Source organism: Centropristis striata, chromosome 17 (assembly GCF_030273125.1).
Source record: "Centropristis striata isolate RG_2023a ecotype Rhode Island chromosome 17, C.striata_1.0, whole genome shotgun sequence".
NCBI classification, from domain to species: Eukaryota; Metazoa; Chordata; class Actinopteri; order Perciformes; family Serranidae; genus Centropristis; species Centropristis striata.
Window position 1 is genome coordinate 26,129,945 of NC_081533.1, and position 25,820 is coordinate 26,155,764.

The 25,820-nt window shown below is 36.8% G+C and overlaps 1 protein-coding gene across 1 annotated transcript in view; it reads left to right on the top strand.

Annotated features, from left to right (window-relative positions):
* Nucleotides 1–8,601: 8,601 nt before the first annotated feature.
* Nucleotides 8,602–25,820, top strand: part of nrxn2b (neurexin 2b) — a 948,314-nt gene continuing 931,095 nt past the window's right edge. Inside the window, exon 1 of the mRNA XM_059355183.1 lies at nt 8,602–9,452. The gene's annotated coding sequence lies outside the window, so the exon portion shown is untranslated. The remainder of the gene's footprint in view (nt 9,453–25,820) is intronic.

Here is a 25,820-nt window from a genome sequence, read left to right on the forward strand (position 1 = left end):
AAGTAATTTATTTTTGTTTTCACACGGGACACAAACCCTGTTCTCCCAGGTGAAAATCCGCAATGTATTTGGATGAATTTAGTCTGAAATAAGAACAGGATTTCATAACAGCAGCCAAGTTTTTTTTTTTTACAGTTTAAGAATTTGGAAATTTAGTCCCATTGAAGCCCAGTGAGTTGTGAATTCATGCAGTCATCCTTGAAAATGAAATGCCTTTTCAGAAATTCTAAACAATGCCTCACTTATTTATTTGGTACATCTGCACAAAAAAATACCCTCGCTCCTACCCAAACATTGAATATTTGTACATTTAATAATGTCATTCATTGATTTTTCTTTGCCCACACCTCCTCTGTCCACTGCTTACAGCTCACTGCTGAGTGTCTGCTCTGAGGTTTTCTCTGACCTTCCTTGATGTCATTAAGTGCTTGTGGCGCATCCCACAGTGCATTGCCACCTCCAGCCTCTCCGGTTCAGAGCCGGAGAGCTGAACCAGAAACAATGGGTGCAAGATGCACTGTGGGAGAGGCCGCGAGGACTCCATGACCATCAAGGAAGGACATGCTTTGTGCACATGGCCCATTGGCACACTTCAGCACCACATACTTCACAGACAGCTCCGAGCACTGCCACTGTACTGTGAGCTGCTGTCAATTCAGCACCACGGACAGCTCCACACCAAGGTTATAATAGTTTTGGATTTTTCATTAGTTTTAGTTTTAATTTCGTTGTGAATTTTTGTTTTCAAATTCAGTTAGTTTTAATTAGTTTTTAGAGTGAGGTTTCTAGTTTTGGTTTAGTTTTTATTTTTTGAAAATGCTTAGTTTTAGTTTAGTTTTTATTAGTTTTAGTGTTAGTTTTAGTTTTTTTGTAATGGGCTATGTGTTGGGTGCGAGATTCAAATAGATCATTATAAATTTTGCCTTTATTTCCTTTGTTTTATTCATCTCCGCCCCAATAGGGTTATTAACTCTTACAGTTCCAGGTGTTTTGAATTTTGGTTCTAGTTCCCAGTCTCAGTAAACATATTCACCATGTGTTGCATGTTCAAATAGAAACACTGAATTATGAATGAAAAAAGTTGATAAAAACGAAAACTAAGGACATTTTCACTTTAATTTTAGTTAGTTTTAGTTAGTTTTGTAATCACGCAATACAGTTTCAGTTAGTTATCGTTTTTTTTAAAAACTCTAGTTTTTATTTTTATTTCAGTTAACGAAAACGTTTTTTCAATTCTAGTTTTTTCGTTATTTCGTTAGTTTTCGTTAACTATAATAACCTTGCTCCACACTCACACAGACTGTTACAGGGCCCTGATTTCTGAACATGGAGTTATTCACATTTCTGTGCTAATGGTTTGACATGAGGTTAAAACTCATCTGGAACTGATGTCAAAGCAACAAGTCCTGAAGCCAAAACCTACAAAAGTACAGGCTTGAAGGTCTTTTTAGGTTGTTTTTTTCCACAGCGAAAAAGTGACCTAATTTCTGTCAGAAGGATGTTGCTTTTTCTGAATATTTGGACCATAGATAAAGGCATCAGTCATGTTTTGCTGTGATGTTCGTGAAAACCTTGGCAAGTCTGAACAAGGAGGGCAAGCTTTGTTAAAGGCCTGATCCCCTGCTTTCATTTTTAACTTTCACAATAAAAGACCCAAAATAGCTTACTTAGGTTTTACAGCAATTTACCGCAGATAGACTGCAAAATGTTGCTCGGGGTCAATAGGTCAATTCAATCCAATATTGAAAAAGAGCTGCAACTGTCGCAAATTTGAGTCACTGCCAGTATCAAAAGTTCTGATGTGAAATATTAGCATGCAAGTATTTCTCTATCTCTATTTCTCTGTACCGAAACATGATAAAATACACAACAAAATATAGCTTGAGATGCTGATACTGATGCTTTAATTTCAAAATAAGAGCACTCTGTTAGTAAACATTATTCCAGAAAACCAAATCAATCCTCAAACTGCTTTCAAAATGGCTGGATCAGAATAATCAGTATAATTTTAGTCAGACAGCAGCATGAATTAGTTAAGCCCAGCGTGGTCTCACACTCAACTACACAAATCTAATGAAAACCACTGTCGATATACTCAATATAACAGGTATTATTTGTGTCCTGTGTGAAACTAAAAGTTAGTGTTATTAGAAACCCCAACCTGTTTTTTTTTTTTTACACTAATCTTAGGTAAGTAGTTTGATTGCCTAAAGTTAACCCTTTTCTTGCGAACAAGAAACTTTATTTTGAAAATCCAGTATGCATATAACTAGGGTAAATTGACATATTGCCCTTGACTCGTCCACTGATACAAAAGAGTAACGGTATGTCAATTTACCCTAGTTGTATGCATAGTGGATTTTCAAAATAAAGTTTCAGTATGAGATGCAGAGGGCCGTGAAAAAGTGAATCTGAAAAGTTGGGACGAAAACGTGTGTTTACCACAAACGTAAGATGTCCTACTTTTAACTCCAATAGCTCAACATGGTAATCTTTACTGCATAACACAGCTCACATGCTTTATATAAGTTAGGAGAAGTTCAGGATTTAAACTCCATTTCTGTAAGAAAAAGTTAATACTTTCAATGTTTACACTCAATACCTTTTAACATTTACGCCCTCCTAACATCTACAGCAGCTACAGCAGATGTTAGAAAAAGTGTAGATATCAATAATGAATTAAATTTAGGCTATTAATTGTGATACAAAACTCCCAACATCGATTGGCCCCCGTGTAAACTGTTGCACTCATATTTCATCATTGCAGCTCTGGAGAACATGAAACCAACTTTTTAAATAGAAATCTTTTACAGAGTCGATACACAGCAAAGTATTAATGGAAAGTAAAGTGTGTCCACTGTGTTCTAATAATGCTGCGCCACTAAGCCTTTTTATTTGTGCATTTACACAGTGTGCACTGTAATTCCAGGAGCACTCTCGCCTTGGCTAAAGTAATGTTTTCTTTTCACTCTCATGGTGTTCTGTGAGGCCAAGACTGCCTTGACTTGAATTACATTTCTTATGCAAAGGTTTATACTCTAAGCCTATATAACATGTTGGAAATGCATATAAATGTACTGCTGCAGAATGTAATGACCTTGCCTTCTATTTTAAATGAAAGGAAGCTTCCCTACCCACACACTCCAAATGGCTGAGGGGTCTTGATGTCATGTCTCAATCTTTAGAAGATTTGATACTCAACACGTGGGTCAGGCCGAAGGTTTTCTAACATATATTAAAAGATTCCACCACAGTTTCCAAATAGTTGATCTTTTGCCTTCTGCTGGAAGAGAACTGAGTATGTTATGTATGTATATATGTTATGCTCTTACTTGTTATTGCTTCTTAAATCTTAGTGCCTTTGGCTATTTTTCAATCACATTCACTATAGCTCATACCATGAAGTTGCTAGGATGCAGAGGTAGCTTTTCTTTTCATGGTGTTTTAATAGTTAAATACTATACATATATTGTTTTTTTATTTTTTATTTTTTTATTTGAATTTTTTTCATATATATACAGTACAGGCCAAAAGTTTGGACACACACCTACTCATTCAATGCGTTTTTCTTTATTTTCATGACTATTTACATTGTAGATTCTCACTGAAGGCATCAAAACTATGAATGAACACATATGGAATTATGTACTTAACAAAAAAGTGTGAAATAACTGAAAACATGTCTTGTATTTTAGATTCCTCAAAGTAGCCACCCTTTGCTTACTAGAATATAAGACATGTTTTCAGTGATTTCACACTTTTTTGTTAAGTACATAATTCCACATGTGTTCATTAATAGTTTTGATGAATTTACAATGTAAATAGTCATGAAAATAAAGGAAACGCATTGAATGAGAAGGTGTGTCCAAACTTTTGGCCTGTACTGTATATATATATATATATATATATATATATATATATATATATATATATAAATACATGCAAACAAGAATTAGAATTAAAATAAACATTTAATATAAACAATAAAATATAGGCAAAACAGAGAAAAGCTAATAAATAAAACAAGTGTAAACCATAACATTGTGATAAAAAGATAATAAGACAGCACATAAAAGCCAGATTAAAAAGATTTTATAGAGGTTTTTAGTTTACGTTTAAAAGTGCTTCAAAGGACCATGTAGTGTAAGATAACTTGTAAAAATGACAATAAAAAGAAAAAAATAGTACATAAAAGGCCAGCAAGTAGTGTAGTCTCTTTGCGATTATTTATATATAGTGTGTGTATATCAATAGTATATAAATGAAAATCCATAGGCAGCTACACCTTCTTCTCCGCTGTTCCATTGTGTCTGTGGACAGGATTATTCAGTCAGCAACCTAAATCACAGCAGCAGGGAAACCCAATTGCATATCAAAGCTCTAAGTAAACAGTCTGACAGTGGCTCAGTCCGTGCACGCAAACACAGCCAGTGGTGAAAGGAGAGGCTGGCTGTTGATTCATTGCCTCGGACAGTTCCTCTCCTCAGCCTCTCTCTCCTCTCAGCACCTCAGATAGCTCCGATCCCGGCCCGCTGCTCCCTCTCCCCCTGCGCCGCCGTCCTGCTGAGGAGCTGTTCTTTCAGCACCACACACTCTCCAGCACACTTCTTACTCTGTGTGTGTGTGTGTGTGTGTGTGTGTGTGTGAGGGTGCACTGTAGATGTGGTGCGTGCTTGGATTTTCTTGTTGGTACAGCTCCCTGTGGAAGGACTGCTGCTCTGGCTTTTTTTATATGATGGATTAGCGGTGCTGTGAAACTTTGCAGGCGAAGTTGCTGCCAGTTAATTAAGTTAAACTATTTTTTCTTTTTTCAATTTTTTCTTTTTTCTATTTTTTTTTTCAATTTTTTCTTTTTTCGTGTGTTGTTGTTTGTTTGTTTGTTCATTGTTGTCTCATTATGACTACATGGGTGTATTATGTGTGTTAATAATGGTAATAATGACTTTATAACCTACATTACTATGTGTCATGCATACATATACATATTATATATGTATTATTATTACATATTAACATTAACATTTTTTGTGTTGTTGTCTTGTATTTATTGTTGTTCGTTTGTTTTTAAATGTTCATCTTTTATTTTGTGTTCAAATAAATTCTCAATCAATAAATTCACACTGAAAAGTACTGTATTTTTTGTATTGTATTTGCAATACACAGTGAGCTAGGCAAGTTTTTCCACACAGAAAGTGTTTGTAATCTTTTCTCAGGCTGATTATAATTAATATTTATTTAATAGAAACACTTATTTTTTAAATGAAAATACACAAGTAAATTGCAGATCCACTTATGTCCCTCAATTACATTTTACTTGGAAATATCAACTTATGAAGCCAGTGAACTGCTTTAGTGAATATTACTTGGAACGAATGATTCAATTTACATACAAAACTGAGGACACATAATAACAAACAATCACCGAATCATGAATACTTCTACTACCACTGTATACTGCACATGTATTTCTAGTAATATACCATGTTATAAAATACAGTAAAACTGTAAAAATACAGTACAAAATTGCTGCCAATTATTTACTGATAATTTACACTGAAAAGTTTTACAGTGTATGACATCAATACAGTAGAATACTGTTCAGATTTCACTGGTGGTTTTTAAGTTTACAGTGTATGTATTTGTGTGTGTGTGTGTGTGTGTGTGTGTGTGTGTGTGTGTGTATGTGTTAAGGTGGACTTGCACACATTTTTCTCTCTCTGTACTTTTATTCACTGCTGTAACAGAAAAAAACCTGACAGATCTCAGGTAGTAAACAACAATAAAACGGCCATTTCTTAATACAATACAAAGGTTGTTTGTCTGTGTGTGTGTGTGTGTGTGTGTGCGCATGCGTTTTAAGGTGGACTTGCACACATTTTTCTCTCTCTGTTGTTCCTGGTACTTTTATTCACTGCTGTAACAGAAAAAAACCCGGCAGATCTCAGGTAGTAAACAACAATAAAACGGCCCATTTCTTAATACAATACAAAGGTTGTTTGTGTGTGTGTGTGTGTGTGTGCGTGTGTGTGTGTGTGGGCTGCTTGTGGCTTAAGCTGCAGTTTTTTTATTAATTATTGACTTGTGTGAAGCCAGCAGGAAGGGCTTGCGGCCCTTGTGGGATAACATTACTATGATTACGTGTGATTTACAGCCCTCAGCCCTCCCAGTGATGACTGGGCAGGACTCCCTCCCCTCCCTCCACATCTCCACATCTCCACCCAGCACCCTCTCTATTCTCTCTATTCTCCCTGACCCCACTCTGCCTTTGCATCTTGCATTTCTTTCTGTCTTTTTTCCTTTTTCTTTAAACCAAGCCAGATTTGAGACCCGGCATAATAGAAGCTTAGGGTGAGAATGCTGACTGGAGCCCCTTTGATGTTCGGGGCTGCTGGTTTTGAGTCAGGTCATGGTGTAAATGTAGTGATGAGGTCATGGAGTGTTAAGCCCAAGCCACTCAGTGCACTTAAGGTAGCTGCAGAATATCTCTGTAAGCTCTTTTGAAGTGCGTAGATTTTGTCTGATGGCAACTTGGGAAGCTTGTCGGTTATTTACGGAGCATCCTAGCATACAGCACCATGATATCTGTGCACAAATGTGCTTAAACACATCTAAGAAGATTATATCAAATTAGAAAATGCTGTCTCAAGTATTCATCTTGCAGGATTAGACGCATTTTGCACAAAAACAATCCCAGCAGTGCTTGTTCACAGCCTCCAGAGTGCCTACATGTCCTTTCAGAGAAACTTTTATATGCATATGAATGCATATGCTTATGTGTATACATTCCGTGCATGTGTTTGCCCTCTTGATGTCCCCCAGCGCCACCTGTGACCTGAGGAAGGGTAAAGTCAGTATGCTGATGTGGCAGCTAATGCCTATCCCGCCCCTACAGATGGTCCTGATAGGTCCAGGACAGCTGCTGGGTGTCATAGCGACAGGGAGGGAAGGAGAGAGAGGTGAGAGGGTGCAAAGGAGGCGAAGGCAAGGAAGCATTGAAGGTGGCATTTATGTTTGTGCTGTGTGTGCCGCGCTTTGTATATAACCTTGCATCTCCAAAATGTCAACCGCTCAAGAACTGTGAAAAATGATGTTCCACTGAGCTTTATTGCAATATGCATATTTGACATTTTCAATTGGGTTTAAAAGAGTTTTAGGAGGGTAAGTTGATGGAGAGGTTTCTCAACACACAATGGCACAAAAAAAGTTTAAAGAAATTAAATGTTTTTTTTGGACTTTATTGGTATTTGTGGAAAAGTAATGAAAAAAAAATCTACATCCGCTAAGACTAGGGCAACAGCAACAGCCACTGACTGACAGTGGACATTAATAAATAACAATACCTTTCTTTTAATTTATTCTTTATTGAAATGTTCAGTAATTGATTGAGTTTTTGATTTTAATATAGATTTTAATTTGTATTTTTTAATTCTTATTTAAAAGGTCAGCCATGGACTGACACTAGACATGCGCTATTCATATTTATTTAGCTATTTATTTATTATTTTTTATTTATTCTTTATTTTAATGTTCAGTGATTGACTGAACAAAATGTATTGATATTCATTTAGCTATTTATTATTATATATTATAATAATAATAATAATAATAATTATTATTATTTTATTTTACATTGATTGTATTGATTAATATTTATTTGATTTAAATGTTCAGTGATTGCCTGACACTGAACGTACAGTATTGATATTTTGCTATTTATTCTATTTTTATTTATTCTTTATTTAAATGTTCAGCCACTGACTGACACTGGATCTGTGGTATTAGTATTTATTTAGCTATTTTTTTTTATTATTATTTTTTTTTTCTTGGTTATTATTCTGGAATTGAATGACAATTTAATACATTGCACCTATAATGTATAATCATTTACAATGATGTTAAATATTTTTCAATAGAGCTATGTATTTAAAAAACAGCCTTCCGAGGATGCTTTCACAGTCTATTTTATATCGTACTATAAGTACTATATCGCCCGCCATATTTTTTATTGGTGACTTTTTCTTCTCGAAAAAACGGTAAAAGTCTAAAAAATCCCATATCAATCAGGCTCTACACAGCAAAATCGGGGTGTTTTGTGTTACATTTAACACTTTTTCTGAGTTTATATAGTTCTCACGGATTCTGAGTTAAAATAACACTTTGAAAAATGTTAATATTTTAACTCTTTAACAGTGTTAAATATTTGAAACCCTTGGTGTTGTTTTATGACACCACATAAGGGCACTTTTAACTTGAAATTTTGTTATTCCCTTTCACTGAGTGTTAATTTTTAACATTCACTGTGTGACTGTGGCACATTAAAGTGTACTTTTAACCCTAAAATCATGTTATTTAATTTCACTAATGTAATAATTAACATTCATTGTTTTGTTTTACGATACTTTAAAAGTGCATTCTGTCTTTAGCCTAACATACATGTCACAAAATCTGAAAAAAAAAACTCCAACTGAAGTGAATCTAACTCAGGTGGCAGAGCTGAAAAAACAACACTACAGATTTTGCTGTGTAGTGCAGTCAGTCAGTCAGTCAGTCAGTCAGTCAGTCAGTCAGTCAGTCAGTGTAAGTCGAGTCAGAGGGCAAGAACGAGAAAAATTAGGTAAAGAGGAAAGAGAAGTGATGACGGCGGGAAGAAAGGAGGAGAGAATGAGGCTATTTTGGAGTGGAATGAAGAGGGGGAGAGATACATTTTCTTCTTTCCACTTATCACAGTCAGACTCTACCAGAGAAAGAGACAGCCAGAGACGGAGAGGAAATGAGCTTTGGTGAGGGCGCGGAGAGCAACCTGTGGTTTGACATTGGCTCTCCTTGGCTGTCAGTCAGTTGGAAGGCGGGGTCATCCGTCTCCCCCCGGCCCACTCCCTGCCGCTTTAATGAATTTACCGAGGCCTTGGGAATGTCTAATGCACTTGTTTATGGAGTTAGGAAAACAGGTGGCTGCAAAAAAAAATACCTCTAGCAGTCGTTTCCTGTGGGGGGAACTAAATAGTCCCTCAGGTTGGCACTAATGTGCAATTGGGTTACATTTTGTCGGTTTGAATCCAAATAATGACCTTTGCTATGTGTCCCCGGAGCTCTCGCTCATATCTCTTTGCACATATAGTGTGTTATACAGAGCATGTTCGATTTTTAGCCCAGTTTTCTGTCAGAAATCCCAGCTTCACAGGTGAGAGAAGAGGAAAGTCCCGTGGTAGTAGCAGATGAATCCCACATGTGGCTTTCCTTTCCGCTCTGTCTGCCTCCTCGCTTGGCCTTCTGCTACAAAAGTATCTCATCCTTCATTCATCGTACCGTATAAAATCGTATCGTGGTGCCTCTGCTGATTCACACCTCTAATTATCTTTCACAGCTAAAATTAGAAGAAAAACTTGAGGACATGTACCTCTGTACTACAGCCGACAGATATATCTGTTGACAGATATTATCAGCCGATATTGGTAAGTCGATATCCGTTTATATGCTGTCTGATATGTACCTTTATGAAAACTTCACATTATGAAAACTTCATACACTACTGGTCAAAAGTTTTAGAACACACCAACTTTTCCAGAATTGAATTGAAAATGATGCAGTTTAATGTCTCAGTGGAGACAAATTAATGCACATTTGCAACATTTAAAATTCTTTATTGAGCATGATAGTGTTTTGAAAGTAAAAAAAAAAGATTCAAAATCACATTTTATGTTGGACTAAAGGACTAAAAAAAGACACAAAATGACAAAAAAAAGACACAAAATGACAAAAAAAAGACACAAAATGACAAAAAAAGAAACAAAATGACAATGGGGTCCTCATGTCTCTCTGTGAGGTTGTAGAACCACATGGATTTGTTTTATTTAGAGAAAAAAGTTGCAAATTTAATAGATTAAAGTGGCAAATCTACAAGAAAAAAGTTGCAGATCTAAGAGATTTAAAGTGGCAAATCTGTGCGAAAAAAGTCACAGATTTACAAGAAAAAAGTGAAAAAAACCCCCCTCAAAAATCTCATAAATCTGCACATTTTTTTCTCGTAGATTTGTCACTTTAATCTTGTAAATTTATTTCTCAAAATATTACCCCCCTCCCCCGGGACTGTATGTTTTTTTTTACACATTCTGGCTGTATGTAATATCATATAATAATTTTAACCTGTACAAATCTTCAGATACTCAACTAGCCTGAGGAAGGATCATTTTATTGCTTCTCAAATCAGCACTAAAGCTCTGATCTCTGTGTTATACAGAGCATGTTCGATTTTTAGCCTGGTTTTCTGTCAGAAATTCCAGCTTAACAGGTGAGAGAAGAGGAAAGTCCCGTGGTAGTAGCAGATGAATCCCACATGTGGCTTTCCTTTCCGCTCTGTCTGCTCGCCTCCTCGCTTGGCCTACTGCTACCAAAGCATCCCATCCTTCATTCATATGCTCCGCTGACTGCGCTGCGTCAAACAGGCGGCCCGTGAACTCAGGGGGAAGTATCCGTGGAGGGAGAAAGGGGCTGGCGAGCTGCAGGGAGTGGTGGGAAGTGGGAAGAAAATGCAGCTATCATTCATTCCCATTAGAGGAGAGGAGGCAAGGAAAGACAATAAGTCCCGAGATGGCGAGAGGGCATGGGATAAGCCCGGAGATGCAACGGCAACACGTTCACGCGAAAGATGAGAGAATTGCAGAGAGTTGTTCCACTGAGCTTTATTGCAATATGCATATCTGTTTTTTTCCAATCCAATTTTCAGTTGGGTTTAAAAGAGTTTTAGAAGGGTAAGTTGATGGCGAGGCTTCTCAACACACAATGGCACAAAAAAGTTTAAAGAAATTAAATGTTTTTTTTGGACTTTATTGGTATTTGTGGAAAAGTAATGAAAATAAAAATCTACATCCACGAAGACTAGGGTAACAGAGACAGCCACTGACTGACAATGGACATAAATAAATAACAATACCTTTCTTTTAATTTATTCTTTATTGAAATGTTCAGTAATTGATTGAGTTTTTGATTTTAATATAGATTTTTATTTGTATTTTTTAATTCTTATTTAAAAGGTCAGCCATTGACTGACACTAGACATGTGCTATTCATATTTATTTAGCTATTTATTTATTATTTTTATTTATTCTTTGACGAGCTGCAGGGAGTGGTGGGAAGTGGGAAGAAAATGCAGCTATCATTCATTCCCATTAGAGGAGAGGAGGCAAGGAAAGACAATAAGTCCCGAGATGGCGAGAGGGCACGGGATAAAGCCTGGAGATGCAACGGCAACACGTTCACGCGAAAGATGAGAGAATTGCAGAGAGAAAAGAGCTAAATCTCAAGACCTTTACCTCCTGTGCAGTGTTAAATGCTAAACATGTTCCTGCTTACTGGAGAGCACAGCTTTCACAACCCTCCAGGCCCTTTTTTCCCTGCGTCTGACTCCTGAGAGGAGGGGGGCAGAGGACTGGGTATGTCAGAGCTAGCTGTGGGCTGCTTGCCTGAAATTGCTAAGAGATCCATTTCCCTCGCTGGCTCTCCCTGGCTATTCAGATCAGTCAAAAAAAAAAGAAAAAAAAAAAGGCATGCAACCATTTTCATTCTCTTTCTGTTCTTTCTCTTAAAGCGGAGCACTTAAAAACATGCAAGTCGAGGGATCAAGCTGACGAGATTGACTCTGACAACATCTCTGATAGCAATGCATTGCCAGCAGATGCATATAACAGAATATTGACAGTTTTCTCTCCATGTCAGCTTACTGTTTTATGACTGGGAATGAAATCGACCGCTCAGCTTTTTGTTGACTATGAACACCCACTTCCAATTTTATCTCAGTCCAGCCGTGTTCTTTTAATATGAAAAGACCATAATTTGATTGGAAAATGGCACTAAAGGGAAGCTGCTGAAGTGGTAGAGACAGAGAAGGTTTAGTCTCCAGGCAGCATCGATGTGCACATAAAATAAAAATATGAAGAAAGGCTTTTGACTTTGCTTTGCACAAAAGCTGGTCCCCAAAAAGAACCTTTGGACCTTGGACTAGGTTAGACCAGGGATTCCCAAAGTGTGGTGCGTGGACCCCTGGGGGTGCGCGAGTTGCCTCTAGGGGGTGCGCGAGATGAAAAATGTAATGGCGGTCTGATAATTACACAATTACATTTTTTTTCCCCCACACAATAAACAAGTCTAAATAAACATTTCTTTGTAAAATGTAAAATCAAAAACTGTAATATTAATTAATTAATAAATGCAGGCTATTCAAAATGCACTTCATCTTAAAATGAAGCGTAGAAGAAGTTATCTTCTTCCATTTTTTCAGCCTGTGTTATGATGACGGGGTTGTGAAACCTCCACGGTCATTTAAACTTCCTGCAATTTTTGTTCAACGCAGCTCAAAATATGATAACATTCCCCCAACTTATGTGCTTTCTGCCTCTGATCCTGAGACTGTCATTATCCTCTTTGCTCTTAAAAGTGGAAGCTTGTTCATAACTTTGTTGCATTATTTTGAAACTGTTTTTTTTAGGTTAATTCAAATGCGAGAGCTCATTGTTGTGATGGTGATTATTTTTTTATATGTGTGTTCTCATTTGAGCATGATTAAACATGCCGCCTTTAATATGGCTATAAAAAAGCTTATTGCATTTTGTTTTTTTTGAAGGTGTGGGGGTGCGTCAACACGGTTGGGACATAGAAGGGGGTGCACGGCTAAAAAAGTTTGGGAACCGCTGGGTTAGACCAATTGATTTGGACTTACTATGACGAATATTTTATCACCGATAAAGTACAAATTTTGTGTTCAATATCTTTATTGAGTTTTTCATATAACAAAAACAACAAAATAAAATAAAGATAAATACAAATATAAAGCAATCGGCTGGAGAAACATGAATGGAAGGTTATGACATGTATTAAAAAAAATAAAGCTGTACAGTTTCTGCTCCTTCGCATATATACAGGATGTCATTATGAGTAGCCAAATATACATTACACAAACCAGCACAGACAGCCACAAAAACAAACAAACAGAGCTGTCTTAGACAAAAACAACAACCATAACAACAAGAACCACAGGGGGTAAGCCATATCATACATACATTTTAAAAAAATAGATCATATATGATACATAGAGATAAGTGGGGGGAGTCCCCCTAGAGACAGTATCCACAGAAGCATCATATTATCTCACTTGTGGTCCAGCAGGCCCTTCAACACAATGGCAGTTAGTCTCGTACCAATATAAGTCAGGAATGGGGACCAGATTCTATAGAAAGCTTCAGTCATACATCTGGACCTACACTACCGGTCAAAAGTTTTAGAACACCTCAATTTTTCCAGTTTTTTATTGAAATTCAAGCAGTTCAAGTCAAATGAACAGCTTGAAAGGGTACGAAGGTAAGTGGTGAACTGCCAGAGGTAAATAAAAAAAGGTAAGCTTAACCAAAACTGAAAAATAATGTACATTTCAGAATTATACAAGTAGGTCTTTTTCAGGGAACAAGAAATGGGTTAACAACTTAACTCTATGGAGTCTTGGGCTATTTTGTCCATTTTTGAATTCTTTTCATGTCTTTGTAAGTCATTTTGTGTCTTTTTTTTGGTCATTTTGTGTCTTTTTTTTAGTCCTTTAGTCCAACATAAAATGTGATTTTTAATCTTTTTTTACTTTCAAAACACTATCATGCTCAATAAAGAATTTGAAATGTTGCAAATGTGCATTCATTTCAGAGTACACTGACACATTAAACTGCATACTTTTCAATTCAATTCTGGAAAAGTTGGTGTGTTCTAAAACTTTTGACCAGTAGTGTATATGTTAAGTATTCCATGGGTAACATATCAAAAATAACTTTATGCCATCCAGCTATTGTGGGGGGTTTACAGTCTATCCACTTCAGCAATATGTTCTTCCTTGCACAAAAAGTGAGAATAGAGAAGAGTCTTTTGGAATGTGCACTTTTAAGTTGTGTGTCTGCCAGTCCAAACAGTAGACACAACGGGTCTTTTTTGGGTTTAATGTCAAAAATTAGTTGTCGTCGGTTTTCTACAATAAAGTACAAATTTTAAAAAGATACATTGAATCTACCCAGCAAGAACAAAATTACACTTTTTTTTCTATCAATGCATTTTTGTTATATTATTTTGGATGGGTGTGGAATATATATTTCAGATGTGATGTTTTGTGGGACTGATATTTATTTACAGAAAAAAATAAAAATAATTATTTAGAGGAAACTGGCCTGGGCAGAAGTTATATATTTATTAAAAATGTATGTGAAAATTTTCTTTACATTTTTTATAACATTTTTATAATTTTTAATATTTTATTTTGTTTTATTAAATCTTTTTATTTAATTTGTTCACCATAGGTACAAATGGTCTGAAAGAAAAACCTAATATTCACTCACATTTTTTATATTTAACATCAATTCAGAAAAATATAGTATCATATGTTATATGGGACTTAATAAAATTGAACAGTAATGCTATTAATTTAGCTATTTACTGTTATTCCTATTAATTCTTATACTGTTTTCTCAGTTATCATGTATAGAACAGGCTGACAATGTAATACATTGTTTGTATAATTGTATAAGGAAAGGTAAATATGATTTAATTATTTTTTATGGTTGCAAATGTACCCAGAGAGCTACTTTCGGTGAGAAGAAAAAAAGTTTATTTCTATAGCGCACTTAAAACAACTTCAGTTGACAAAAGTGCTGTTCAAATATAAATATAGCATTAGATAATAAATACTGCAATAAATATGAACTAAGATAAACGATAAAACATAATCAATAAACACTCAATAAATCAATAAAACATAAAATTAACTGTGTTTGTGCATTAGATAACCAAGGAACCCTGCTGTCGAAAGCCAGAGAGAACAAATAGACCTTGTTTATGTCGATTGTGCAGCTGAAGACTTATTTTCATTCCAGCTGTATAAAAAAAAAAGACTACATCTGCTGCTATATCGGTTATCGATAAATTGTCCCCCTCAAAAATCAGTATCGCCTGCTGGAGAGAATGTGGAGAGGTATTTGTTGATCATGCTCATGTTTTTTGGACTTGCCCCTCCATTCAGTTCTTCTGGAGGGAAGTGGCAAAAATGATTTCAAAAGTTTTATGTTTTAATATGAATGTATTATTTACAACTCTTTATCTTGGGAATATGCCAGATGGGCTGAGCAAAGCTGATATGCACCTACTTAAGGTCTTGCTGGCTGCAAGTAAAAAGGCCATCACAAAATGTTGGCTCCAGAAAAATGCCCCCACTATAAATTCCTTCGTTAATATTGTAAATCAATTACATGTATTAGAGCAAATGACTTACTCAGTCAGACTTCAAAAAGATTTAGGGGAAAAATGATGGCAGAAATGGCAAGCCTATTTGGCTAATGAGTGAGACTGTATGCGTGTATTGGGTATTATACTACTGTCTTCTGGATTTTACTGATCACCCCCGGACCTTGAATATGGGTAATTGTTCAGTGTTTTGTATTTGTCTTTTGTTTTACTTTCCTGTACTGAAAAATGAAAACGATCTATAAATAAAGAGTTTTAAAAAATAAATAAATAAATAAAAATCAGTATCAGCGGCCGTCTCAAAAATCCAATATCTGTAGAGTTTTTAAAAATACCTTTGTGGGTGTTTTTTATTTTATTGATTTGGAGCTGTGTCAGGTGTTGTTGTGGTTTGTTTAAGAGAGCAACCTCCTGTCCCCTTGTCTGAGTCACCACATCAATAGTGACCTGTAATGTGTTGTGTGAGTAGGTGTCAGTGTTTCTGAGTGGTGGATGTCTTATTTTGAAAGGGGACTTTGTATCATATGGTACATTTACATTCAGCAGATTATCTGGACAAGTGTTAGGATAAGGGGAACCTGGTCTCACAGGAATCCGTGAAATAGCCACGGATTCGCTTAACTCAAAATCCGTGGAATAGCCACGGAATAACTAAAATTCCTGTGAAACTGACACGGATTTCACTACAATGCAAGTTAATGGCAGTCATATCCCGTGGCTATTCCATGGATATTTTTTCCTATTGGTTTGTTCCAAGTCACGTGACTTTCAAGGTCTCGGCAGTCAGAACAAAAAACATGGCGGACAGTTCTCTCATTTTTTGTGAAAAAAATCTATATTTTGACTTAGTTTCTGCATAAAAATGGATTTTGATCAAATTTTTAGCGAGAAATTTATGTTTTATTTTCTAAATATTCACTCAGTGATTGTACATAATCACCTTTGTGGGTGTTCTTTTTATTTTATTGATTTGGAGCTGTGTCAGGTGTTTGTTTAAGAGAGCAACCTCCTGTCCCCTTGTCTGAGTCACCACATCAATAGTGACCTGTAATGTGTTGTGTGAGTAGGTGTCAGTGTTTCTGAGTGGTGGATGTCTTATTTTGAAAGGGGGCTTTGTATCATATGGTACATTTACATTCAGCAGATCATCAGGACAAGTGGTTGCTGTGGAAACTCTGTGGAAAATTTGCAAAAAGTGCATTATGTCACGGCCACTTCGCCTCGATGTGATGCTTTTGGCGTCCCTGAGAAAGTGTCTGGAAAGAATCACTTCTATCTCTATAATATGTGCATGCGAGCTGTTATAATTACCAGCTTCCTTTTAGCCAAGAGGTGCCTAAAAAACTGTTACTTTAAACTTCTCAATATTAGGAGTTACCGTTGTAGACGCAGCAGGGCTTTGAGAGCATTTCAGTGCCTCAAACCTAGTGGCTCATGCAGCCGTGGTGTGTCATCAGTGATGTCATGACTGGACAAGCAACATCTTGAACATAAAACATGCCCAGCGGAGCAAAATTAAAAGGTCAATCATCGCTGGATGTATGCTTCATTGGTTCCTTTGAACTCAGGGTCATCTTACTCAGGTGTGTGTCTGTCCGATAGCAGACGTTCTCAAAAGTTTGTGACTAAAGGTGTGTGTATGAGTAGAAGGGAGTATTCATGGATCCTAGCCCGCAGGCAGGAAACATCATCTTTTCTTGTTTACAGGGAAGGGATGTCTCAGAGTGTAGAGCTGCTGCCTATTGGTATGTGAAGGCTTTATAATTGAATTAGCCTAGGCCTTATGGCCTAATGTTGGAGGCATGCTGAGTTCCAACGCAACACTGCTTTCTCATTATTTGTGAAAGGAGGTCACGAAGAATTGCATGTGGAAGTAGTTGTTAAAGACGAGCAGACGTGAGATGTGGATTTGTGTGGGAGAAAATGCGGCTGTTTGTGCTTTTCAGATCAAAATGTATCTTACTCTCTGATTTGGTTGCCTTGTCCTGCCTCTGTACCACATGTGGTGTGTGTGTGTTCTTGTACTTCCTACATAGTGAGGACCGGATGATGTTTTAAACCAACAGAGTGAGGACATTTTTGTGAAGTGAGGACATTTTGGCCGGTCCTCACTTCTTTAAAGGCTTGTTTAAGAGTTCAGACTTTGTGTTAGGCTTAAGGTTGCAATTAGGTTTATGTTAGGGTTAGGGTTGGGCATTTAGTTATGGTGGTGAAGGTTAGGTTAAGGGTTAGGATAAGGGGAACCTGGTCTCACAGGAATCCGTGAAATAGCCACGGATTCGCTTAACTCAAAATCCGTGGAATAGCCACGGAATCACTCAAATTCCCGTGAAACTGACACAGATTTCGCTACAATGCAAGTTAATGACAGTCATATCCCGTGGCTATTCCATGGATATTTTCCTATTGGTTTGTTCCAAGTCACGTGACTTTCAGGGTCCCGGCGGTCAGAACAAAAAACATGGCGGACAGTTCTCTCAATTTTTGTGAAAAAATCAATATTTTGACTTAGTTTCTGCATAAAAATGGATCACATTTTCAGCGAGAAATGTATGTTTTATTTTCTAAATATTCACTCAGTGAATGTACATAATCACTTTGTATGTTGGAATAGCCACGGGATATGACTGTCATTAACTTGCATTGTAGCGAAATCCGTGTCAGTTTCACGGAAATTTGAGTGATTCCGTGGCTATTTCACAGATTCCTGTGAGACCAGGTTGGATAAGGGGCTAGGGAATTCATTATTCCAATAAGGGACCTCACAAAGATAGAAGTACAAGGATGTGTGTGTGTGCGTTTGTGTGTGTTTGCTGCTAGATTTACCTCAGTGCTGGTTGTAGCGATGATTGCTTCATCACCAGGCTCTGTGTAAATCTGGGAATGTTTAACTGCTGTCGGGCATGTCCATCAATCAGAGCTCTCGGGGCCTGAAAAGTGGCTTGCAGAGAGTAGCTGTGTGTTTAACAAGTAAACATGTTGTGGTGAAGTAGCATGCTACATCAACACTGTAAAACTTTTCAGTGTAAGGGTTAGGGTTACAGTCATTAACTCGCAGCATTCACCTGCAAAATACAGTATTTTTATTACTCTATGTTAGAAACACAGTGTATTACTAGAAATGCATTTGCAATATATAACAGTATTTTTGTAAATTTACAACACCTTTCTGTTCCCCAGTGAATTACAGCATATTTACAGTACACTGGAAAACTTTTCAGTGTAAATTCCAGTAATTTCATTCTCTGTTATGTTGTGGGTCAAATTGACTTATTTCCAATAAAAAAAAAAAAAGAAAAAAAGAAAAAAAAAGTATTTTTTCATAAAAAGAAAAAACAGATTTTTTTTTTTAATTTTTTAATAAAATTATAAAAAATCAATGTGATGTAAAATCATTGTATATTATATGTAGGTCTTTCCAATGTACATAAAAAAAGTTTTGCATGCATTTTTTAATGAAAAATGATTGAATTATCTTTATTGAACCATGATCTGTGAGAGGGAAAGAACGCCATTGCCCTAAATATTGATTGAAATGGTTAGTAATGGAGTTAGTAATGAAATATAAACAGTGTTTATTGGGATATTTTAGTTTCTAACAGTTTTGGATAAATAAACATGCCCTGGGTCAAATTATATATAAATAATTATATAATTATATATATAAAATATATATAAATATGCTATTACAGCACTTTAAGAGAATGCCATTATTTACAGGAATTTACTGTAAATTCACACTGAAAAGTTTTGACAGTGTAAAGATAGTGATTTACTAACTGTAAATTTACAAGAATACCTTAAGATGCTGCAAATAAATTTCTAGTAATATAGTGGATTTCTACTATACAGTAAGAAACTATAAACATGTAATATCTGTAATTATTACATGCCATGTCATCTGCACTCTTTTGCACTTTTTGTTTTATTGTTATATTGTTAAATTTATAGTCATATTTATATTATATATTGTTTTCGTTACCTATTTTGTCCATTGTTTTTCTTATAGTATCCTTTATTGTGATTGTTTTTGTAACTTGGAGCAGTCATGAATAAATGAAGAATAAATTCATGTAAATAATGGTGTTCTGTTAAAGTGCTGTCATTACATTTTTATTCTCCCAGATTGTATAACAATATACAGTATGATAGTATGATAGTATGATAGTATGATAGATAGTATGATAGTATGATAGATAGATAGATAGATAGATAGATAGATAGATAGACTTTATTTATCCCAAGCTGGGAAATTACAGTGTAGCAGCAGCATTACACACAGAGACAATGACAACACAATTAAATAAAAAGAACAACCTAGGCATACTTCAAGCAATAAAATATAAAAATACAATAAAATACAATAAAGTGTCTAAAGAAGGAGTATGTATTAAGGAGTAGAATAGAATTCCAGTGCAGAAAAAATATGAATATACAGTATAAAAATGTTGGTGCTATGAATGACCCTGTATGACATCAATACAGTAGAATACCGTTCATTTTTCACTCTAAACATTTACAGTAAAGGATATTTTCTTAATCACTGTTTTGCCAATTCACGCTGGTATGTTGGCACAGATCAGTGTGCACCAAATCTTAAAATTGCCTCCCGTTCTCCCTCTCGATCCCTCCGTCACACTCACACATATCCATGCCTGCACACGCCAGCGGTTACCCACAGGTGCTGGCTGCAGCTGAAAATGCGAGGGCACAGTCATTTATTTCAATCGGCCTTCTGTCAGTTTAGCATAGTTTAGCATGGCCACCTGAGGATTGCGGGGGGGGAAAAAAATGTATGCAGATTTACCATTACTCAGAGATATCAGCTAAACAGCACTTTTCCTGATCAACTGCTGCATTACATCACTCGGAGATAATATATCCCGGCCCATCCATCTAATTCCCTTACAGTTCCTTTCAGATGCATTTTCCTGCTCTTATAGGCTTCTTTGCTGCTGTAAGGGAATCTGTGCATTTGCATGTCTCTGCTTTTGCATTTATTTATTTATTGGCTGCTTTCAGCTTTTTTTTTTTGCAATCCAACCTAGCGGCGGATCACACAAAATACGCTTAAGACACATTTCCGCCTCGCACAATGCGGCCGCAGAAATACGTTCACTTCTAATGGCCTACAATCGGTTTGGTAGACAGTGGTTTGGAAACTGTGATGCTGTGGAGGATGTCGGTGTGTATAATGAGGATTAAATCATAGATGGGTCGGGAGCATATCCGAGTGCAGAGTCGAGACACTGTTGCGGTTTGGGTTTAGTGCACACACATACACTTCGCCAAGCATTTAAGACCCCCACGGCACAGCTGACAAATGCATGTGTAAGATGTGTTTGTCTGTAATTTAACACTACATAATTCAGCACGAACAGGTCGCCATGTTGGTAATGTGCCTAGCTGTGAGAATTGGATGTCTGCGATTGTAATCAAGTTAGAATTAAATGGAATGGATGTGCATGAGGCATGTAGGGTGAGTGTGAGTGAAGAATGTAATCTTCATCACAGCCAGTGATAGAAGAAATATTGAGAGTCCTTACTTAAGTATCGATACTCAAAAAAGTATCGATACTAAAACGTTGTATCCGGACACAATACTCATTTTCAAAAGTATCGAGTATCTGAAGCTTGTGATCATAGTTGCAGTTTCTTTTTGCACAACTGTTTTTTATTATAAATATTTAACCTGTGGTTCTGTTCATTTTTTACATGTTGCATTTTTCTTGTTAATAAAAATATTTCTGGCAAATTTCGGGGTCTTTGTTTTTATCCTGGTGGTATCGAAAATGGTATCGAGTATCGGTATTGAGTTGAAAATGTTAGTATCGTGACAACCCTAGTACTCCGTATACCTCGTATTTCCTCTTTTTGTAATGGAGACACGCTGAGTGAGCGGTCATTTGAGAGGGCGTGGCCTGAAGCTTTCCCAGCGGCCACTTTTTACCTTAATGGAAATGCGCCTATTGTATTATTATTATTATTGATGCATTTATGTAAGCAGAACTTTATTGTGGTCAAGGTAGGGCTACTTAATAAACTATTATGTGGTTTGATTCATGAAAATGCACAATCATTTTAAATTGATCATGTTTTTTTTGTAAATTCTAGCTGGCAGCTAAATGTTGTGGATAAAAAACTAAAATATTTACCTCTAAAATGCAATAGAGTGGAAGTATAAAGTTACATAAATTAATTTCAATTCAATTCAACTGAAGATTGAACATGAATGGAAATACTCAAGTAAAGTACCTCAAAATTGTACTTAAGTACAGTACTTGAGTAAATGTACTTAGTTACATTCCACCATTGACAACAGCCAGACCTATGAAAGTATGAAAGTGTGATTATACCTAATAAAAAGGACAACTTTTTATGATTTATAATGCTGAATCAAATTCTGTGTGGATCTTATTTAGAGGTTATTCAGCAATACAGTCTAGCCCTCTAGTACCATTTTAATGACAACAAATTCATCTATCTGTGTTAACAAATGACAAATTACGACACTTAGCTGCAGAGGAAAGACGGAGGAAAGGAGGCGAAGGAAGTGGACGAGAAGGGAGAAAGAAAATTGGCGAGCCAGGAGGGTTGGACATAGGGGGGCTGGAAAAGCAAAGCTGAAATTCACTGTGGTAACTGTGACTTCCACAAAAGCACTCGCAAGTCCTGCAGGAGAGACAGGCAGAGAAAATTGCAATCATTTGATATTCAAATAATATTCAAATAAAAAGCTTGTGCTTTACAGTCCCTCTGGCTTTCTCTCAACAACCGGCCTCTCCATCCTTTTTCTTCCTCCTCTGGTTTTTCTGTCTGTTGTGCATCTCCTCCCCCACTGTGTGTGTATTAACACTGTCTTATTTCAAGGCAAATGGAGCTTGAGGGGCATTTCGACTCTCACGGGCAGTATTTAATTGCGGTGCATCCAGCAGAGGGGACAATGCGCTCCGTCTTGTCCTCGCTGTCCCCGTCGATGCTGCCAGAGTTGTCTTTCTCTTTCCAGTTCAGCTCAATTCAATATTCTCTGTGTTATCGCTATGAATTTTAAATGAATATTGCCAGAGCATCTAAGTACAACTGAATAAAATAAAAATAAATTACTCATAACAATAAACATCTGTTCTGTTTGTATGACTGTGTGTGTGGGAGTGCCGTGCAGTCGTTTTACACTGACTCAGCGTAGTGTCTATTAGGGCCTTTTTTAATAACAAAAAATGAAAACTCATAGCATTAATGTGCAAATAATGCATCCGAGTGAACTGAACAAGCAGCTAGCACAGGCTGTCTCTCCCCTCTCCGGGTTGCGTCACCCACAGTTTGGCACTGTTTGGTTTGGCAAATGACTGATCTGTTTATATGATCTGCAGCAAGTCATTATGGCCGCCTGCCGCTCGGGCGACATGTCCCTCCCTGTGTGGTGTTCCCGGGGACATTCATCAAATGCCTAATGGCCAAAACAGGGGCCAGGCCACAGTCTCCTCGAGACTCGTGGTGTCGGCCAACATGTTAGCGCCTGCAGATGGAGAGAAGATGGAAAGCCAATTACAATCCAATAAGTCCCTATTTGTGTCATTGGCGTGCACCTTTTACCAACAATTGTTGAGATGAGGAATCCTACCACAACGGTTGTGCTTATTTTCATGTCATGAATACTAAAAAAAAAAAAAGTGTCATTTTGTTGCAGTAGAAAGGTTGATGTTTTGGAAATGTAAGGCTTTAGGCCTAACAAATAGGTGTTGTTTTTCAAATAGGAAATGGGAATAGATTTATTTATAAAAGCTGTGTGTTAGCTTTTTTCATTTTCATTCTTCCGCCTTTGCTTTCTCTGTTCAGTTGTCTCATGATTCAGTACTATCATTATACATGGGTGGTAATTCAAAATGTATTGTGATATTTAGTGTGGGCAAAAGCTAAATCAAAGCCTTTATGAGGTATATTTCCAAAACAATGCACATATCATGCCAGTCTTCCTTTCATTTCAGTAGCATCATATACTGCATGAAAATAACATGACTATGACCAATAGAAAAAAAAACTACTTTTTTTAAGTAAAGGTGCTATATTAAGCCACCACTGCTCATCAAGCTTGTGCAGTTTTTCCTATACATGAACTTGAACAACAATGGCTGCTACATTTCACTTTTCTTGACTTTTTTACTATTTGAAATGGGTATAAAATCCAACATCAGACTATTCATCAAACCACAGATGACCCTGAGGTCACTCCCACACTGACAGAAAGTTTACTAATCCAGCGGGTCATTAGTGTAAGGAGTCCTTGTCGTAGTGGACTCTGGTTCGAATCTGGCCCAAGATCTCTTTCCCCTGTCTCTCCCTCTCTCTGTCAGTAAAGTAAAAATCTTAAAATCTTAAAAAAAGCAACCCTTAAAGACGGTAATTTCCATCCACCTTCACACTCCAATAAAATACAACTGGGTTCAAACGTTATCAACATTTGAATTGCTGTTATCTGTGTTTAATAAGTTGGTATGGGCAATTAGGGGTCTGCTACACCTGCTGGTAGGACAGTCGGTTGTTATTAGCCCATTGAATGTGCGGTCGTATTGACATGTGTTGTGTAGATCATAGTAATATTGTAGCGTAGTAGTTTTGGAGACTGCGGCCTTTTAACTAAATTAAATCAAGCAGGCAGCCATTAAATGGACTGATAATGACCTTCTCAACCTGCTAGCAGGTGGAGCAGGCCATCTACCATTAATACAGACTGATAACCTCTGATAATGCCCATCCAATCTCTGTCTGATAACATTCGAAACTGGTGAAAATGGAAGTGAATTTGAATTATAGTGAATATCTATATATAGATATATCTATATCTATATATCTATATCTATATCTATATCTATATCTATATCTATATATATATATATATATATTGCAATGTTTAAGGGAATTAACTAATTTTTGTCCCACCTCAAGCATTCTTCAGCATGTCTTTCTGAATGAAACATGTCAATATAATCTCTCAGCTCTTGGCAGTTCTTTGTTCAGTCCTAGTCAAATTACTGTTGTGATTGAATTACTGCCGTGTTTTTACGATCATCGACCACGGGTAAAGAGCGTTAGAAAAACAGCTGATACCACCACATTTGCACAATGCTTGACACCAAGTCTGAATATGAGTGGCAGTTCAATTTTAATCACCCCTCATCAGCAGCGATCATCTAGGTAAACAGTGCACAGGGATGGGATAATTAATCATCAGTCCCTTGTCCTCAATTAGCCGACTATTGGAGACGCGGAAGGGAATATTCCAATCGCCGAGCTGCTATAAAGACGGCGTGTTGATGACACATCATAGTTAAAGACTTCCACCATCCCAAGATCTAATAGGCAACATCTTGTTAGCAGTCCCTCAGTGGATAGTCTGGATTGGCTGAGGGCTGAAATGTGAACAAAGAGAGAGAGAGGGAAGAGAAGGAGAGATGATATATTTGTATCACATTAATTGATGTTTGCTTTCTTCAGCGCACACATGACTGATTTTCTTGGATATACAGTATGAATGGGCATGCATTCGAGTTCCTTCAGTCGCGAAAACGGATGAATCAATATGGTCTGACTTGTGCAAGTGACTGCATCAGCATTTTCAGACTGGAAACAGTGGCAGCACTCTGGAAAACCAATCAGTCAATGAATTGATCAGCCAGTGGTACTACACTCAAGCCATTTAGCTTAGCTAACCTTTCAATCAGTTTAATGAGCTGTGTGTGTGTCACTGCAGTGATTGAGGTAATGCAAGGCTAGTAGGAATGAACGGTGACGTCACGTTTTGCAGAAATTATTTGGCGGACCGTTCTGAGTAATCTGAACCTAGACTCTTATTCCCAGAGGCACTCGATGAGCTTTCAGCTTCCCCTGAAGACTTGTTTCTTGGAAGGAACACAGACTTAAAACCTCACTTGCAAGTCGTAGCCTATTGATAAAAAGAAATGAGCAATGGGATTTTTTTCCCTTGTATTGTGCCCCCTCGTCAGCTGGCATTACCCTTGAATTCATTTGCTGTTACCAGAGCCACAGAGGGAGGAAGAAACGATATCGATCCTCTGTCAGGCATGGAGGAGACACTCTGTGAGAAGGGGGCTAAAGGAAAGAGGAGGTAAACCAGAGGAACGTACACTCTCAGAAAAAGGGGTACAATACGAGTCCTTTTTTGTCCCCCGAGGTACAATCTACACTAATGTACCCCCTAGGGCCAATTATTGGACCTTAAGGTAACTATATGTACGTTTTTGAGGGCCAAAAAGGTAAATATGGGTACCCAAGTGGTAAAAGGTACAAATATGTACCCATCCTTTTACATGCTGGGGTACAATAGACAATCTGTGTTAGGCTCTACAAATGACAGTAGCCTAAATATGAATTATTGTTTAAATCATTATTTAGTCTTTCTTCAGCAATAGGTTAGTTATACTTTTTTAATTTTAAACAATTTTACATTGTTTAGTTAAATGAAAATGAAATGTGAAAATTAAAAAAAAAACATTCTGATAAAGTGAAAACTTATTTGTCTTTTGTATAATGTAGATACA